This window comes from Liolophura sinensis, chromosome 6 (assembly GCF_032854445.1).
Source record: "Liolophura sinensis isolate JHLJ2023 chromosome 6, CUHK_Ljap_v2, whole genome shotgun sequence".
NCBI lineage: Eukaryota > Metazoa > Mollusca > Polyplacophora > Chitonida > Chitonidae > Liolophura > Liolophura sinensis.
In genome coordinates, this window is record NC_088300.1 from 18,428,752 (window position 1) to 18,448,890 (window position 20,139).

Here is a 20,139-nt window from a genome sequence, read left to right on the forward strand (position 1 = left end):
TCTGTTGTCATTTTAAGGGTTAACCGTATATCATATAAACGTTGAAAACAAAGGACAAGATACATCATATGTTTCTCAGCTTCGCCGAAAAGTGAGCTAAAAACCACAGAAAAGGAAACTGACCAATAGATTGAGACTGAATGTACAGAGCAGTAGAATAGAGCGAATAAATTCTGTTATCGGACGTGGTTAATCCCCGTTCACCGGCACACGGATTGAATCATTGTCTTGGACAAGGGCTTTTTATATTCCCCCCGGCCTGTAATTGTTCTTGGACGTTGCTGACAAAAGGCGGTCGACTACGAACTTATCACCATCATAATAAATCAAATAATTAAATATAGACAAATAAAGAATTATTTTTTTTTAACAAAATAATCTAGCCGTAGTCGAAAGAAACACAAGAAATGTATCCGTTTAAAATAAAAATGAATAACCGCATTCATACTCACATATGGACAGTAACTAAGATGTATAGCTACGTACATGCCGATTTAGAGAAATTATTAGATATTTTTAGATGCATTGTTTCCTTATGTAAGTTGTCAAGACATAAGAAACCGTACCAACGTCACTGAAGCTCATTAGGCCTGTTTGAATGAATGAATGAAAGATTATGGCTTAACGCCACATCGGCAGTATCTCAGCCATATCGTGGCGAAGCCTGTTTGACAACAGGTGAATCAGTCATTCAATAACCCAGTTAGGCGAGCATGTAACTTGTCATCCAATCATCCAGCGCACACACAAATCATACATCTAACTTGGCATATCCCCATCCAATCTTCAGTGCACGCAGAACCATATGTCTAACTTGACATATAGCCATCCAATCATCCAGCGCACACACAAACGAGACGCCTAATTTGGCATATAGCTACCCGATCATCTAGCGCACACACAAACGAGACGCCTAATTTGGCACATACCCAACCGATCATCCAGTCTACTCACAAACTAGAGGTCTAACTTGGCATATGACATCCAATCATCCAGCGCACGCACAAACCTTGGCACATAACCACCCAATCATCCAGCGTATTCACAAATTAGAGGTCTAACTTGGCATATGACATCCAATCATCCAGCGCACACACAAATCAGACGTCTAACTTGCCATATCAAATCAAACCATCCAGCGCACACACAAACCACACGTCTAGCTGAATTTAATTGGCATATAACCTTCCAATCATCTAGCAAACGCACAAACCAGACGTCAAACCTGTCATATAACCTTCCAAACATCCAGCGCACGCACAAACCAGACATTTAACCTGGAATATAACCATCCAAACATCCAGCGCACGCACAAACCAGACATCTAACCTGGCATATAACCACCGAAACATCCACCGCACGCACAAACTAAACGTTTAACTTGTCATATATCCATCTAATAATCCAGGGCACACAAAAGTCAAACGTCTAATTTGACATATAATCGTCCAATCACCCAGCGCATGCAGTAACCAGCGCGTCTAAAGCTTGTCACGTAGCTATCGAATGCATGTAGAATCCAGTCGTCTAACTGGTCACATATCATCCATTCATAGTACAACGACCCCAGCCGTCAAACATGCCATGTCGCAATCCAATCATCCAGCGCACAGCGACACCAGCCGTCTAGTATGTTATGTCGCCATCCAATCATCCAGCACACACTGAAACCAGACGTCACATAGCCATTCACATTACTCAGCGCATACAGTCAGCCGTCTAGCTTGTCACATATCCATCTCCTCATCCGGCACACACAGAAGCAATGCGTCTAACCTGTTATCTATGGAGCCATTCAGTCATCCAGCGGTTTAAATTGCTTAATGTTTGGATCGAATAAATGAGATACATAGAAACTTATATTATGTATTTTTTGCTTTGTATCTTTGTACAGCTGTATGCATCGATCAGTGTTTCACCATCGCATGAACTTCTGTATAGCTACACTCGAAGCAGTTTAGCTAACAAACCAAATGAGAATGCCTGTCGACCGAGTGATCAAGTGTGTGTCAATTGACAAACCCATCCTATGATCACATCCATCCTATGATCACATCTATCCTATGATCACATCTATCCTATGATCACATCCATCCTATGATCACATCTATCCTATGATCACATTTATCCTATGATCACATCCATCCTATGATCACATCTATCCTATGATCACATTTATCCTATGATCACATCCATCCTATGATCACATCCATCCTATGATCAAACGGGAATTTGTTCGTGAAATTCATCAGGTATTTGATGGAGGTACGCTCCACGTCCCCGTTTCATTTTCCGGATGGTTTGGTCTCCTTCGGATGATTTGGTGGCGTCAATGCACAGCCTTTTGATGCCGCCACCATTCCACCGATACATAACAAAGAACACGTTAGTTTGAACACGCATCACCGCATAATCCATAATAACTAATTATGGACTGAGAACATCCTTGTTTGGCTTTGACAGTGGTGCCATGTGATAGCATGCAAACACCGGCTTTTTTTATATTGACTTTATAGTATTCATTTGCCTTTCCATATAATTGCTTTCCTTCATCCACTTAAACTTGTAAAGGCATTGTGTGAATGCAGGATGCAGTTAAAAGTTGTGATAGCGGTGTAAACTATCATCAGTTGATTAAATTACACTTTCATACCACTAGTTTTATTTCAAAGTTAACGCGGAAGATACAAACCGGGGTAGTTTACGTGTTGACGAAGTGTGGAGGTTTTCTCCAATGTCTGATCTACCAGGATTCATCCGAACATAAACCTAACCGCCAACATATCAGTGATATATTCTTGAGAACGGCGTAAAACACAAATCAAATAGAGAAACAAAGCAATGAATGGAGTAATAAGCACGTTTACTTTCAGGACAGATAGATTGAATTTTCCGCCTTGTTACATAGGCAGATGTTTCGCTCCGATATCACTGATATTGTTATGTCGCAAAACACGTACTGGTGTGACCTTTCTATCATCTCAATATTGTTGAAACTGGTGTTAAATTGTGAAATATAATGAATTATTGGCGCCAAAGAATGTTATTTTCGTCATTAAATAGAAAGGAAGGAGGGCCATTAAGCACAATGCTGTGTGGGATACCGTGCAAGCTGTGTTCAGTAGCCAGGACAATATTGCTTGCATCCGGAGCTCGTCGAGCTAAATTGGCTAGAAATGCAATTACCAGAATTACATGCACACTCAATATGCGGTTCGCTATACAGCCTCACAAATGTTCCCTGTTTGTCCTTTTCCATCAGTATGTTATGCAACCAAACCCAGTTAAAGAACAGGATATCAAAGGACATGTTTCCACAAAAACCAAAAATAAATAAAAAGACATTTTTAATGCTATCCATTTTATTGTCATCGAATCGGATGTGTTTTCCTGTTCAAAATATTGCTGCTGGTGCTTCCTCATTACTGCCCGTCTCTTTAACCCAAACAGAGACAAAATGCTCAACCCATATTGTGGCCATGATGTTCAAAACACAGAAAAATGTCCAACTCACTTTAGGGCCGTGTTGCTGGAACATGCAAAATACTCAATAAACACTGGGGCCATGTTGCTAAAACAGACACAAAATGCTAAATCCACATTGTGGGCATGTTGCTGGAACAGAGACAAAATGCTAAATCCATATTGTGGGCATGTTGCTGGAACAGAGACAAAATGCTAAATCCACATTGTGGGCATGTTGCTGGAACAGAGACAAAATGCTAAATCCACCATTGTGGCATGTTGCTGGAACAGAGACAAAATGCTCAACTCATATATGGCCATCTTGCTAGAACAGACACAAAATGTCCAACTCACATTGTGACCATGTTGCTAGAACACAGTTTTAAGATAAACATCACCATGTGTTGATGTTGCTCGAACGAAGGATTAATATTCAACCCACATTTTGGTTTATGTTGCTCAAACAGAGGCTTTGTACTCAACCCATACTTGGTTCATGTTGCTCGAACGAAGGATTTATACTCAACCCACATTTTGGTTTATGTTGCTCAAACAGAGAGTTTATACTCAACCCATATTTGGTTCATGTTGCTCGAACGAAGGATTTATGCTCAACCCACATTTTGGTATATGTTGCTCAAACAGAGAGTTTATACTCAACCCATATTTGGTTCATGTTGCTCGAACAGAGGTTTTATGCTCAACCCGCATTTTGGTTCATGCCGTGACATTGGATGAACGAATGGTCGTTTTCTTTTACCTGTCCACTAAAGGTAAGTGGTCTCAAATTTGCGAACTGGACACTTTTTGCTTCTGCATTTTATGTAGTTTCCTGGCCCTATCAATTGCTCGTTTTACATAGATATTTGTCATTGTAACACAGTTATCAACGCACGAGAGGAAAGTTATAGAAAATCAATTCCTTATTATAGGCGATTGTAGCATCATACCAAAGAATGCATTTTTTTTGTTCATTTTGATCATTAATAAATAGCTCGTGTCGTGTGATTTTATAGGAATTGTTATTCAGCTTATTCAACTTGGTTGTGAAATGTACGTTTCATAAGAGGCTTTATCGCACATGTATGTCATATTACCAATATTAAAGCACAGCTGTAAACATATAGGCTATACTAATAGTCTGCATAGCCCATGGACCCGAAGCTACACGCAATATGAAAATATGAAAAAAATTATTTGACTGATGAAAGATTGTGAATAAATCCAATTGTGGCAGCTGCACTACTTATCTTTTCAGTCTAAAAGAACGCAGAGCATATGACACTATGCCAATTTGGCATTTCTATACGTAGTACTTTTATTCAATTTCCAGCCACTTTTTCACCTGTTGGCTGCTTCTGTGAAAACTCAAACCTTGTGACCATGTGTTGTTGCAACCTTCAACGAAACATAGTAGAGGTATTTAGGCAAAACCTCACTAAAAGGTTTAATTATCATGAAAGCCATACCATATGCTTTCTTACTTTTTGGTGTTTTACATTAAAAGTTGCTTCGGAAATTGGTCTTACGATTATTGACGCACTATGTCTGACGGCTGGTATACGAGTGTCTGATTTGACGCCTAAATTCAGGAATATGATTGTTATATTTTCCATGTTACTGAATGGAGTACTAAAATGCAGCGGATAGCAGCGTTGTCCTGATTATACACGTTCATACCACACATGGGATGGTATAAACATGCTCATTATTAAATCTACATACCCCAGGAACCATCTTGTTCTTGTCTCCCTGAAAAGAGTCATTTAACGCGTAAGTATATGCAATATTCGTTGTCCGAACACAGTATTAATGCCAACCCACATTATGTCCCTGTTTCCCAAGCACAATTTTAATGCCAACGCACATTATGTCCCTATTTCCCGAACACAATTTTAATGCCAACCCACATTATGTCCCTATTTCCCGAACACAGTTTTGATGCCAACACACATTATGTCCCTGTTTCCCAAGCACAATTTTAATGCCAACCCACATTATGTCCCTATTTCCCGAACACAGTTTTGATGCCAACACACATTATGTCCCTGTTTCCCAAGCACAATTTTAATGCCAACGCACATTATGCCCCTATTTCCCGAACACAGTTTTGATGCCAACACACATTATGTCCCTGTTTCCCGAACACAGTTTTAATGTCAACCCACATTATCTCCCTCTTTCCCGAGCACAGGTTTAATGCCAACCCACATTATGTCCCAGTTTCACGAGCACAGGTTTAATGCCAACCCATATTATGTCCCTATTTCCCAAACACTGTTTAAATGTTAACTCACAGTATGTTCCTGTTTCACGAACACAGGTATATTGGATAACTTTAATCTACGTCAAAAGTGTTCGACTCAGAAAACTGCTTGTCGTGGATGTTCCATCAAATGCCTTCAGTTAACTGCCTTAACTTTTACAATTAGTAGAACACAATCTTTTGGAAATAAATAAATAAATAAATAAAAGTGTTGTAAGGGTATTTTCGTTCTTCTTCAAGTATTCTAATTTAATCATATCTAATACAGTTATGTACCTGATTAAAATGGGAACACGAAGTTATTAAAGCATCACTGAATTTTGCACGCTTTTTACGATTAATGTATTTATGGGAGCAGTTGCACGTATGGTTGGAATCTATTTTCGATATCGTGACAAAAAGATCCATCCACAAGTCATTTCTAGCATCGTTTAAAGCCCATGAATGCTTCTGAATCAGTATGCATTTATAGCTTAATTTTAACTGATATTTGATGGGCTGTGAGTCTTTAGATTATTGATTTTAAACGGTATTTAACGGCTCAGACGTGGTGCAGGATTTTCGAATTTGACATTTAAATGTAATGTAGACTAAAACTGTCCCTATACAAAGGCTGTGGGGTCGATTCTTTCTATAGACATTATGTGTTCTTAACGTTTAGTTCTGAAAAAGTCATGGCAATAAGTACACGGTTTGGATACTGATTTAATTTATTCGCCTAATGTCTTACTTTATATACGTCTTTAGTTCTTACCTGCTTTACGTTGAATATTGTTTTGGAAAATGGTCTGGCGATTGTTGACCAGGAACGTCAAAATTAATATATTGATGTCCGCTTCAACGCCAAGATGGCTACTGGTAAATTTATGTTTTCTGTGTTCTGTGAAGGCCGTGGTACTCGGTTTTACTATACACATTTTGTGTTTCTCTTCGCTTGGTTCAACAAAGGTCGTGGTATTGGGTTTTACTATACACATTTTGTGTTTCTCTTCGCTTGGTTCAACAAAGGTCGTGGTATTGGGTTTTACTATACACATTTTGTGTTTCTCTACGCTTGGTTCTGCGAAGGTCGTGGTATTGGGTTTTACTATACACGTTTTGTGTTTCTCAACGCTTGGTTCTGCGAAGGTCGTGGTATTGGGTTTTACCATACACGTTTTGTGTTTCTCAACGCTTGGTTCTACGAAGGTCGTGGAATAGGTGTTCACAATACACATTTTGTGTTTCTGTACGCTTATTTTTGTGAAGGTCGTGGTATTGGGTTTTACTATACACATTTTGTGTTTCTCTACGCTTGGTTCTGCAATGGTCGTGGTATTGGGTTTTACTATACACAATTTTTGTTTCTCTACGATTGGTTCTGCGAAGGTCGTGGAATAGGGGTTTACAATACACATTTTGTGTTTCTCTACGCTTATTTTTGTGAAGGTCGTGGTATTGGGTTTTATTATATACATTTTGTGTTTCTCTACGCTTGCTTCTGTGAACGTCGTGGCATTGTGACAATAAACATTTTGTTTCACTACGTTTTTTCCTAGAAAAGTCGATTTTCCTGTCATCGGATGTTTTCGCATGTTCTTTTTACATGGTTTTACTTCAGCTGAATCAATACTATGTTAATTTACCGGTACAAAAACTTGGCTTTTCTTTGTTTTGGCGTGTTCAAATTGCATAATCTGTAGTACTCTCGCTACAAAAGGACAACAGCTCATAGGCTGATAAACTAACAAATAGCCTTTGACACCAGCGTTTTCAAATGTACCCAGTGTCAGGTGACCATCGAGGTGCGCTGATTTCCATTACCTATCAAGTTGATCTTTTCACCCAGCAAATAGATCAATTTTAAATATTCTTTGGTTCTGTGGTACACTTGGTATAGAGACGTAGCTATGGATGATGGTCTTAAATTTACGGTAGGCCTACTTGCTAATCAGTGCACCTGAATTGTTAGCTGGAGTAGGCCTAAACGACTTCTTTGTGTTTTTCTCCGTCTAATTTTAAACACAGATACTTGTGATTGTATACATTTCACGCCGCGATGGGTTCACATTTAAACATATAATATTGATGTATTGTGTTTCTGTCAGTTTTATCCTTTTTATTTCACGGCAGAGTAATTGGTGAATTAATGGAAGAGCAGAGAGCGCTTTTGGCACACCTGTTACCTTAAATGGACGCATGTTGTACATGAAATGTAATGTCTTCAAACGCTGCTTGCCTGTTCTCAGTGCTGCACAGATACTCATGTGTATACTAGCCGTAGTTATCAGCTGATATTTACCGTTAACCGTAACAAGTAACTGATTATGAACAAACCCTTCTAACTGATGACGGTTAATAGGTGACACCCAGGACGCTGCCAGGGTGCGTGAGTTATTGTGGTCTCCTGGGGAAGCGAAGCTACAGGGCTGCCCCCGGCGTTAATATCAATCAGTTTCCGAACCAACACGGAAGACACCCAGTAGCACCGTGTTCCACTCAATTCCGACAACTCACGATGTTGTAACTCGGCATTGCGCCTGCTGACACTGTCGTGAAACTATTAGCATATCTGCTCGCCTTCTGCACGGCCCGTCACTCTCTGGGATACCGGAACCAGCAACAGACTCTCGTATACAACCTCTAAGATGGCCCGAATCACGGCCGTTATCGCCTTGTGTCTTCTTGTCGTCGCGTTTGTGGTCTTCCTGGTAGGATTCGTCACCCCTCTGTGGCTGTGGTCACGCACTCACACTAACGTCCGCCTGGGACTGTGGCAGGCTTGTACCATTGATTGCTTTGGTTTACCTCTGGATTATGGTAAGTTGCAATTCATTATAAACCTCATTAAACCTCTTTATAAAAGTATAACTTTAAAATATTTCATTGTATCAGATTGCATTTTTCCTAAAAGGCCTTTATAATAACCATTTTCATATTCCACCATGATAATATAAAATGTATTAAAGCTTAAGGATTAACCTGTGAATAATAAATAATTGTAATAAATAATTAGTAATAAATATATATATATATTCACATTTGCATTTTGCATATATATATATATATATATATATATATATATATATATATATATATATATATATATATATATATATATATATATATATATGGCCTTTGTTAACTTAAACGCGTGTGAGATATTGTCTTTAGTGTGGCAATGTCTAGAGCTGACTATTTGATATGGAAAAGTTGCTGTGTTCTGAGAACCTCATATACAAGCATTAAGACAAGATCTAGGGATGTAGGCAGCTTCCGCTGCAGCTCGTATGGTAGCAGCAACCTGATACGCACAATGTTATAGTGGGAACACCTGGCTTGTCCTCAGACTGGCCTAGTATACCTCAAACTGGCCTAGTATACAGGCTCGGTATAAAAATAAAACAACAATTGCAAATCAGTGCAATTTTTATAGGTATTCATAAAATCAATGTCGGTATGTGTGACACCTGGCGGCAACATCAAACTACAACGGTGTGTACAGATCGTATTTTTGCGTTCCGGCGGTATTAACATAGGGCTGTTCATCTCGGCAGAATATAGGCCTACATATGCCTTCGTGTATAGCCCTCTGGCGCATAATTTACGATCACGGCAAAACGAAACCTTCCATTATGATGTTACGCAACGGTTATATGCATGAAACATTATTTGCCTCACGAACTGATATTTCTGTGCGCATATCGATTAAGTAACTGTAGCGTAACACTTTGCTGTGACCGTCTGTCAGTTATGTGTAGTGACCCAGACTAAGAAGACTCGTGGAACAAGCAGAAGTGTTCTGAATGGATGACTATGCTCAAACTTTTCTCAGATCTAGAAATCACACTTACTCTTCTTCGCTTATCGACATGAGCGCCAATTATTAAAACTTTAGGTTTGACTGATTCATTGCCTAGAGTTGAACGTCGCTTTCAGCATCATTTCGTTCACACCTGTCTCATTACCGACATGTAGGCATGTTATGTTCTTAAGAAGTAAATATCTACTGTCTTGTGCACGTGTACTTTTAAAGAGTAGGTACACAAATGTGGTTATGCAAGATGCACTTTATAACGTGTGTATGCAAATTTGTTACAGTGAATGTGTAACTGTTGTACACAGCTTGCGTATGTTTTCTCTAACTGCCTTTGGAGAGTTTAAGACACCAAACCCAGGTCTTACCCAGTGGAAGTATAACTGGTGGCCCGCTCCCTTACAGTTTATGAAGTCTTCGGTATGGTTCGAGTCAGTTTTGAACTTGCGTCTCCAGCCTCGGGAGCTCTAACTCAGATAACAGACCCCGGACAAACTATATACATATAATGCCAGACAGAGAATTTCGGCGGAGGCAAATGTTTGTGGTCGCTGTTACCCGCATCGCAACCTTGGCATATCACGAGCTGAACCTATCTATGTAATTTTTTCAAGTGGTGTATGGTTGCGAATTTTAGCTTTATTACTTGCATGCATGCACATGTATTCGCATGTGATTGTATGGTTAGTGTATAAGCGAGATCACGATATGGTCATTTGAGTGGTTCCGTCTCCATTAGATGTACATCTTTTATATTTCACTTAAATCTGGACATCGTGACAGATGATCGTAGATATGAATCAGAAGCTTTTATAGAGACGTTTTAGGTTATTAATCACAAGACAAATTTCTAAAACAACATTTAAAAAAAAACCACCAGTGAGCTAAGAAAGTATATAAAATAAGTAAAGAAATTAGAACGGAGTCATGTGAAGAGAAGCTGTCAACAGTTTACAATGATGCTGAGAAAACTTAAGGAATGTTCTAATCGCATGGATTTAACCATATCTAAACCATGCACCAACCTAGTTTATCAGTTGTCCTTAACTGAAAACATGTATCTCACTTGCACTTTGATTGCAAATGTTTACATGTCCAGCGTGGATGTTTTATTCAACACGATGCATAGACACCTCCTATCCCGCAGAATTAAACACAGCATTATGGTTAAAGGACAATTATTTAGCATTCATTCATGAATATTAACTCTGGCATTGGAAATGGATTTAGAATTTCTTATTCACCATTTATTGACACATTTGACGTGTATTGCTCCTCTTTCCATGAATCCATCCTAAAGTCTTATTGTCAACACTTACACTTTTTTAGCCTTTGGAGGTTTGTCTTGAACGTTGTTTTTGAAGCTGGTCTTGTGATTACTGACTTGCGTGGAACGTTCATTATTATTGATGATTAGCATATGAATGGCCGTGTTCACGCATAGTGTCTTGATGAATGCCACTATAAATGAGATCAACTGCATTATAAAAATGCAGTATAGAGAGTGAAACCAGAACAGCCACAACTGTAATAGCAAATGGTCACAGTTAACGGGGCATATATCGGCATATGCGTTTTGGTAACTTATCAATCAGTAAATCAAACATTCCCTCATAATGGTAACTTATCAATCAGTAAATCAAACATTCCCTCGTAATGGTAACTAATCAATCAGTAAATCAAACATTCCCTCATAATGGTAACTTATCAATCAGTAAATCAAACATTCCCTCATAATGGTAACTTATCAATCAGTAAATCAAACATTCCCTCGTAATGGTAACTAATGGATCAGTAAATCAATCATTCCCTCATAATGGTAACTAATCAATCAGTAAATCAAACATTCCCTCATAATGGTAACTAATCAATCAGTAAATCAAACATTCCCTCATAATGGTAACTTATCAATCAGTAAATCAAACATTCCCTCGTAATGGTAACTAATGGATCAGTAAATCAATCATTCCCTCATAATGGTAACTTATCAATCAGTAAATCAATCATTCCCTCATAATGGTAACTAATCAATCAGTAAATCAAACAATCCCTCGTAATGGTAACTAATCAATCAGTAAATTAAACATTCCCTCGTAATGGTAACTAATCAATCAGTAAATCAAACATTCCCTCACCGCCCCGGATAGCACAGTTGGTAGAGCGTCCGCTTCGGGACCGGTAGATCCAGGATCAATCCTTGGTCGAGTCACACGTAAGACTTTAAAAGAGGAAGTTGTAACTTCCTCGCTTGGCGTTCAGCATGAAGGGGATAGTGCAACGACTGGTTGACCCGTATCAGTATAATGGCTGGGGCGGGGCGGCTTACTTGCCTTCGGTAAGTCGTCTCAGTGATGCAGCACTAAATAAAAGAGCGGTGGAAATCCGTCCTGCTACAAAGGAGGCACATTACACGTGCATGCACCCTAATGATTCCTTCGTCGTCATATGACTGAAAAATTGTTGAGTACGACGTTAAACCCCACTCACTCACTCACTCAAACATTCCCTCATAAGTATTATTGTATACCTCTTTCTCTCCCTCAGGTTTTTACAAGGCCACCCAGGCCATGGAGACCCTGGGCCTGCTGTGTGTGTTCGGAGCTATCCCTAGTTTCATTCTCTACCTGTATTATTCCAATAAAGAAGAGAAGAGGGCGAATCGCAACCTCACCTGGCTGTTTAGCTTCCTCTTCACACTAATCTCATGTAAGTCTCTACGATCATCTCACACCGTGTGTAACATTTATGTCAAATAAATTTGCACACTTATTCGATGTTCTTTGTAACATGTACCTCAGGTAAATTTGCACACTAATACCATGGCCACTGTAACATTTATCTCATGTGAATCTGCACACTTATTCTATGCCATGTGCCTATCTCTTTTATACCTGCGCGTATATGCTTTTACAGGTATATTGCTGGCTGAATACAGGTTTAGTGTATCTCACTACAGTTATTAGAAGCGCATGTCATGCAGGTGTGTTGTTTGTTGTTACAGGCGTGTTTATCATTATCGGTGTGATCTCGTTCGGTGCTCGCTATCACGAGGTGGTGTTTTCCACAGAGGACAGTTCCGGCCCGTACGTCGCTACAGACTTCCAGCTTTCCTGGTCGTTTGGTCTTACTACAGGCGCTGGCATTCTCTTCCTCTGCTCCGGCATTCTGCTTACCGCCGATAGGTTTTTCAATTAAATAGACAAACACAATCGTTGGTTCATGTGGACAATTATGAAAATTGACTATAGTAATTAAGTAAAACAGACATGAGAATTTAGCCATTGCGTGTACGTCGGATGGGATATGTGTGTCTAACACTAATCAATACAATACATTCCAACCCCTGGGGATACGAGAGTGTCACGACAGCACAGTGATAACGTTATGATATCCTGCGGCCTATCTGCACGACACACGGCTGGAGTTATCTCCCTTACTGCGCAAAGACTAAATGGCTCCAAAAACGAGACTAAATCAACGAAGTTATAAAACAAAACCAGCAGACAGAAGATGCGTTTTGTGTGGAAAAGATGTCAAAGATGTAACATCAAATACTGGATATGAAAATTTTTGTATTGCCTTTTTGGTGTAGCTAATAAACAGAACTCCGTTCTTTGTACACAAGAATAAGAAGTGTAATCTCATATTTTGGAGTTTGGCTGAATTGTATAAAAACAACTGTTCGCCCAAATAGTCGAAATTGTATACGTTTGAGGAAAGTAATGAGTCTACGTTTATCACATCTTTATATTATAATTATGTAAATTTTAAGTAGTAATGTAATTATTACACTGCAGTAAATGATTTGTAATTTAGGGGTGAATCTGTCATATAACCAGGGTTTTATTTGTAAACTAACGATCCCTCAAACATATTTACTGAGCTCATACATATTTAAAGTGGACTGATCACACCTAAGATTATGTAATTGTCACTATAGACGCCTTTTTGTGCCCTCCTCAGCAATAACATCAACACAGATGTAGCTGTCGGTATCGTCTCATGCGTTTTGCACATTTCCCCACCAGTTGTTGCTTATTTTATACTGTTTCCAGTGAATCAGTGTTATTATTATGTAAGGTTTTGGGTCTCACAAATTCCCCGTTATCCACTACGTACCTCTGGGGGGTCGTACCATACGTCCTACACACTTCTCCATTAAGTGTTACTTATTAAGATGTTTTCTCTACAATAAATGTCATTATTTTAAACGACGTTTGTGTCCAACTGGTCCTTATCCAATATATTTATGGTTCCATGCATTGTGTACTGTGTATGCTCTATAGACTTCACTATTACTTTTTTGCTTATTTATATTTAGTGTACAACTCGGCACCAGCTACAGGATGACCATCTGCCCCTCCCATGGGTCGTACTCTGTAATCTGCACACTTCTTTATTACAACGCACTGCTTCTATTTGGCCACGATATGGCTGACAAATCTACTGACGTAAAGCCAGCGCGAGCTGGATTCGAGCACTCGACCTCACTCGTAAAGAAATGGTCGTCTTTCAGTTGAGATGTATTTATTCATTTATTTATTTATTTATTTGAATGGTGTTTTATGCCCTACTCAAGAATATTTCACTTATACGACAGCGGGCAGCATTATGATTGGAGGAAGTCGAGCAGAGCACGGAGGAAACCCACGACCATCTGCTGGTTGCTGCCAGGCCTCAGTAGAGACTGTAGCGAGTGTCGTCATGTGTTCAGAATGGATTCTGTTTGATCAGTCTCACAATGTGTAGCGTTTTTAGCTGACTCTTCGTGAACTTCAGTGTACACGTAGCTCTTTTCACTATTGCTATATATTAAGTGTTTTAGATTTTAACTTCAATAACAATATTCAATCTATACTACAAGAACTGAGCAATGTCACAGAGCAAAGTTACAGCAACAAATCAATCCAAATTAGAGTAGAGAATTCCGCGTTGTTGACTGAATCTTGCGTCTCCATTGGAATCTTGCGTCTTTGCACGAAAAAACTGGGTCGAATCTCGACGAAATTCTTTTCGAAAATGCTAAGGGTTTATTTTGTTAACCACACCAGAATATTGTTTTTCCAAATAAATACCCAACTTTAACACTGACCATAGCGTAAATCTCGAACTTCAAGATGGGGAGGACAAAACAAGATCAGTATTCTTCTATTGAACATCGTTGCAATTTTGTTAGAATTTCTGTAAAAGTCAGAAGCCAGACCGTGACCAAATCTTGTTTTCACAACCAAACATCACCATAACTACCAAAGAAGATTTTGAGTTTGCTTTCAAATTACACCGCTTCAAACATAAACAGCTACTGACTGCAGTTGATATATCTGGCTCACTTCGATAGATATACAGGCATAAATTGAGAAATCTCTGTGAGCGGAAAAAACGCCTTAGGCTCTGTAATCAAAAGAATTACAATTCGGAGCTTACTGGAGACAATATTGGACAGATAAACATATCAATCCAACGGCTCATACGGTTTTATTGTTATCTAGTCCGACTCAAGATTGGAAAACATGATCCTTCGTTAACATCTAACAATCGACCAAATGTGACGAGTCTATCCAATACATAGACAGTCAAACAGGTGAACCCATGATGGGTGAAATTCAAATGCCCACTGGGACAATCAAATTTGTGGGAAGGATGAGGCGACTTGCGATTTTCAAGGTAATTTGTTGGATGGCTCAGATCACATGCGATTTTCAATGTCATTTATCTGTCATCATTTTTGCCGCACAACGCCGTATAAAGTCTTTTATATATCAGAATCATATATTCTGTAGCACTTTATTAGTGTTGTTTTGCTGCTAACAGTATCTGCTGCTACCATAAGTACTTAATATCAGACTTTTATCTAATTTATGGAAAGACTTTGCGTCTCTGGACAGGCTTATACAGCCAATGATAGTAAGGTTCAATGCGTCAGCACTTCAGTTGCTGCTCCATAAACGTGATATGTATAGCGATGCGATACAGCAACATGTGCGCTTAAAATGAACGTGTAGATTGTAATACAACGGAGAATATGCTTGTAGTTTTTATACTTCATTCCGTGTTCTCTGAACAAGAAGCTCATATAGCACGCATATGGCACCTCTATACATACAGCTGTTACCTGCCATAATGGCATTCTGTAGAATGGATATACGATGTTAGATATGTCATGTTTGATATCGTGCATAGCGGTAGCCCAAGTGCAGCCTTTTTTCCTTCACGAAGACATGCATACATTCGGTAATGTAATGTTACTACATACTGTGTCGCTGTGAGTTCAAGTCCGGTTCATGTTGGCGTCCTCTCCGGTCATATGTGGGAAGGTCGCGCAACAACCTGCGGATGGTCGTGGGCTTCATGCAGACTTTGCTTGGTTTGAACGGATGTCAGCTATCTGGACGGAGGAAAGCTCTTGACTTAAAGCCATGTTTTTAGCATTAATATAATATAAGCCAAAAAGCCTATAGGCTAGGGGAGAGAATTTGAAAAGAGATCGCTCATGAATTTGGAAAGTAAATATTTACGTTGACTATACTTTCCTAAGGATATCTGGATGGAGATAGGCCTGTACACAATACAGACAGAAAACGACGACACGGCAAACAGAGGTATTTCTCAGCTTTCTCCACGCCGTGATCCATCTAGTAGTTTACGAACAATAGGCTATGTTTACCACAAATTTGCTATATTCAACATATATATTAACATATAGACCGTTTCAGACGCCTAAAAGTTAGATCGTCCGCTTCGAAATCGGAATGAGAGAGAGGTGGGGGGCCCGTGGTCGAGGTGGTTAGCGTGCCAGAGCGGCGCAATGACCCAGGGGTCCCTCATCAACTCAGGCTGGCTTCCTCTCCGGCGGTATTCTTGCGGTGGTGGGTTTCCCCCTGGCTTTGCCCGGTTTCCTCCCACCATAAAACTGGCCGCCGTCGTATAAGTGAAATATAGCAAAGACTTTAAAAATGGCACTTGTTGCCGCCTCGTTTGGCGCTCAGCACTGACAGATTAGAGCAAGGAAATAGGACTGTTTGGCCTGGTGTCAGTATATGTGACTGGACAGGGTGTCTGGTGTTTTCGGCAGGATACTTCAGTGACAGCAGCAATTTGACGGCACACATTCGCACTGCCACAAAAAGACACAATATATGTGTACACACCTAACGTCATATGATTTATATAATTGTTAAGTACGACGTGAAACCCCGATCACACACACATATATGTGAACATGCAAACATTTCCAGTTATATAACAATTCCTTATTACCTCCATACGTACATTGGGTATGATTAAACTTATATTTTAATATAAGTATAGCGTAATGACCCAGCAGCCTCCCACCAATGCGGTTGCTGTGAGTTCAAGTTCAGCCGTACATGGGAAGGTCTCGCGGCAACCTGCGGATGGTCATGGCTCTACCCGGTTTCTTCCATCATAATGCTTGCCGCCATGGTATGAGGGTAACATTCCTGAGTTCCGCGTAAAACACCAATCAAATCAATAAATGAAATAAATAATATGAGCATCGATATAAAAAGACTACTGCATGTAGAACAACTAGGGTAACCAGAGCAACCGGTTGTGATAGTGTGATAGTTTGTCACATGTGTTAAATGGTCACATGTAACCGGTAATTTATTTATTTACTTGGTGTTTTACGCCGTACTCACGCATATTTCACTTATACGACGGGCAGAGCCCGGAGGAAACCCACCATCATCCGCAGGTTGCTAGCAGACCTTCCCATTTACGGCCGGAGAGGAAGTCAGAATGAGCTGGACCTGAGCTCACAGCGACCGCATTGGTGAGAGGCTCCTGGGTCATGACGCTGCGCTAGCGCGCTAACCAACTGAGAGCCCCCTGTAACCAATGATATTCTTGGTTATCAGTTATCAGTTTATTTCAACTGGAGTTTTATTGTAACTGTTCATGTAAATACTTAAATAATAAAAACTTGCATGGCTTAATCACAAAAAGGTCAAAAAATGCATTGGCGTTGATTACAATTCATTGTTCTTCACTGTTCCAAAATGACTCAGATTTTGTGTTAAGACATTTAATAAACAATAACATGAAATGCGGAACGTGAATGCGAGAGGTGGAGGAACCAAGAAAAAACGTGGGGGAGGAGAATAATTCTTTCGCCTCCTCACCATCACTGAAGAAATAGTGGAATATTACATCGGATTATCGGTCTGTAAATATTAGACCTTAAGGTCAACCTTCTGAATGTTCAGTAGTAGGCCTATATCGTCAGTCCTTAGAGAGCATGTAATGTGCCTCCTTGATGCAGGACGGATTTTCCGCTCTTTTATCTTGTGCTGCTTCACTTACACGACTTACCCAAGGTAAGTAAGGCGCCCCGCCAGAGCCATTATACTGACCCGGGTTAACCAGTCGTTGCACTATCCCCTAGTTACTAGTTACAACTTTCTCTTTTTTAAGGTCTTAGGTGTGACACGACCCGGGGTTGGCCCTGGATCTACCGCTCCCAAAGCGGACGCTCTGTCAACTGTGCTATCCGAGCCGATTATTGAGGTATATACATGCTACAGTGTACAGCCAAAATCCAGTGTCTCATCCTTTGAAGAATACCTTCAGATGTAGATTTTCATTAGTAACAGTACCGTCGAAACTTGTATATAGAATATTTGCCACATTAAAGAAAGCAAGTCATTTCAGAAGTTAAAATAAAATTTTAACGTTATTTTCACTCCAAAAATTGAATTTATTTATTAAAATGTTATCTTAGGTCAAATATGTATCAATTTCCAGTATCAAATATTGAGCATTAAAATAATAGATTTTACGATCTAAAATATTATCGTTCAAAGGCCCGGATAATTTTTTGAAATCTGCCCAAGTGTGAGAACAATACATGATTTCTTTTATATATAAAAATACAATGAAAGATACAATGTTACATTTATCCAAATAACATTTCACTTTTATATAATCGGAACTGTAAAATACAGGTACTTTATGGCAGTAGAAAATGTATACAGACAGTACTTAATATCACGCAAGCAAGACTAGATTTTTCCATTTTCTGTACACTCGAACACTCGACCTTAACTGAGCACCGTGAATGAAGTACAAGGTCATATGCAAATACAGGTGTATGGCCGTGCACACAGCACCATTGTGAGAATGATAAAATAAACAGTCTTGTCTGCCCTGGAATAGGGATAGAAACGCTCGCTTTTGCCAAATATATTTCTGTCGGGTAAATCGATCAGCCATCCTGATAGGCAGATACACACGCATCTGTTTTACATATATATACTTGTGTATTTCTAAATTTTAGTCATGTATATTTTACATCTATAAAATGAATTATCTACCTCGTGCCTAATATTGTGTAGAACATCTGCCCTCTTGCACAGCTGGGCGATTTCATTTCCATACAAAGTAATCATATACCAAAATACACTCTAAACTATAACAGAATTACAGTTATAATAAGTGCAAAATTTAATGACATTCTTATTAAATTCTCTATTTAAGAGAAATTTAATTCTCTTAAAGAAAGGGTATTTTGCAGAATTAGGAATAATGCATATAGATAGCCAGCGCCAGAAGACCGGCTACTAATCCCCCTCCCGAAATACACGTGACAACATAGCACCAGTCCAGATCATACCGAATAGTGTTACCGAAGATGTCTTTTTTTCCGCCCAGCGTGTGGTAACTGGCCCCAAGAATGATGACACCAGTGATTATAAAAATAACTGAAAAGCAAGCCAAAACCATTACGTTAAACTTTGCGCACTTCCCCACATCCATTTGCTTGGTTTACGGTCATAAAAGTAACGTTTAGCATTTTACCAAAACTACACGTGTCTCGCCAAGATGCAAGGATAGGCGTGAAATACGGAAACCCGGGCAGATCCACCATCTTATCAGGTACGTGACAAACCTCTGAACTGAGCCTTGCGGCAGAGGCGATGGTGCTGGATTCGAAGCCGCAACCTTAAGGGCTACATAGTGGTCTGAGATAAAAATGACATCCTGATATTTCTTATCTACTTTCCGTATGAGGATCAAGAAAGCAACGTCCTGATGTTCCTTATCTACTTTCTGTATGAGGATCAAGAAAAATTACCACCTGATATCACTTATCTATTTTCTGTATGAGGACCAAGAAAGCAACGTCCTGATATTCCGTATCCACTTTCTGTATGAGGATCAAGAAAAATTACCACCTGATATCACTTATCTGTTTTCTGTATGAGGACCAAGAAGGCAACGTCCTGATATTCCTTATCTATTTTCTGTATAAGGGCAAAGAAAAACGACATCCTGATATCTCTTATCTATTTTCTGTATGAGGGCAAAGAAAAACGACATCCTGATATCTCTTATCTATTTTCTGTATGAGGGCAAAGAAAATAACGTCCTGATATTCCTTATCTGTTTTCTGTATGAGGGCAAAGAAAACAACGTCCTGATATTCCTTATCTGTTTTCTGTATGAGGGCAAAGAAAACAACGTCCTGATATTCCTTATCTGTTTTCTGTATGAGGGCAAAGAAAACAACGTCCTGATATTCCTTATCTGTTTTCTGTATGAGGGCAAAGAAAATAACGTCCTGATATTCCTTATCTGTTTTCTGTATGAC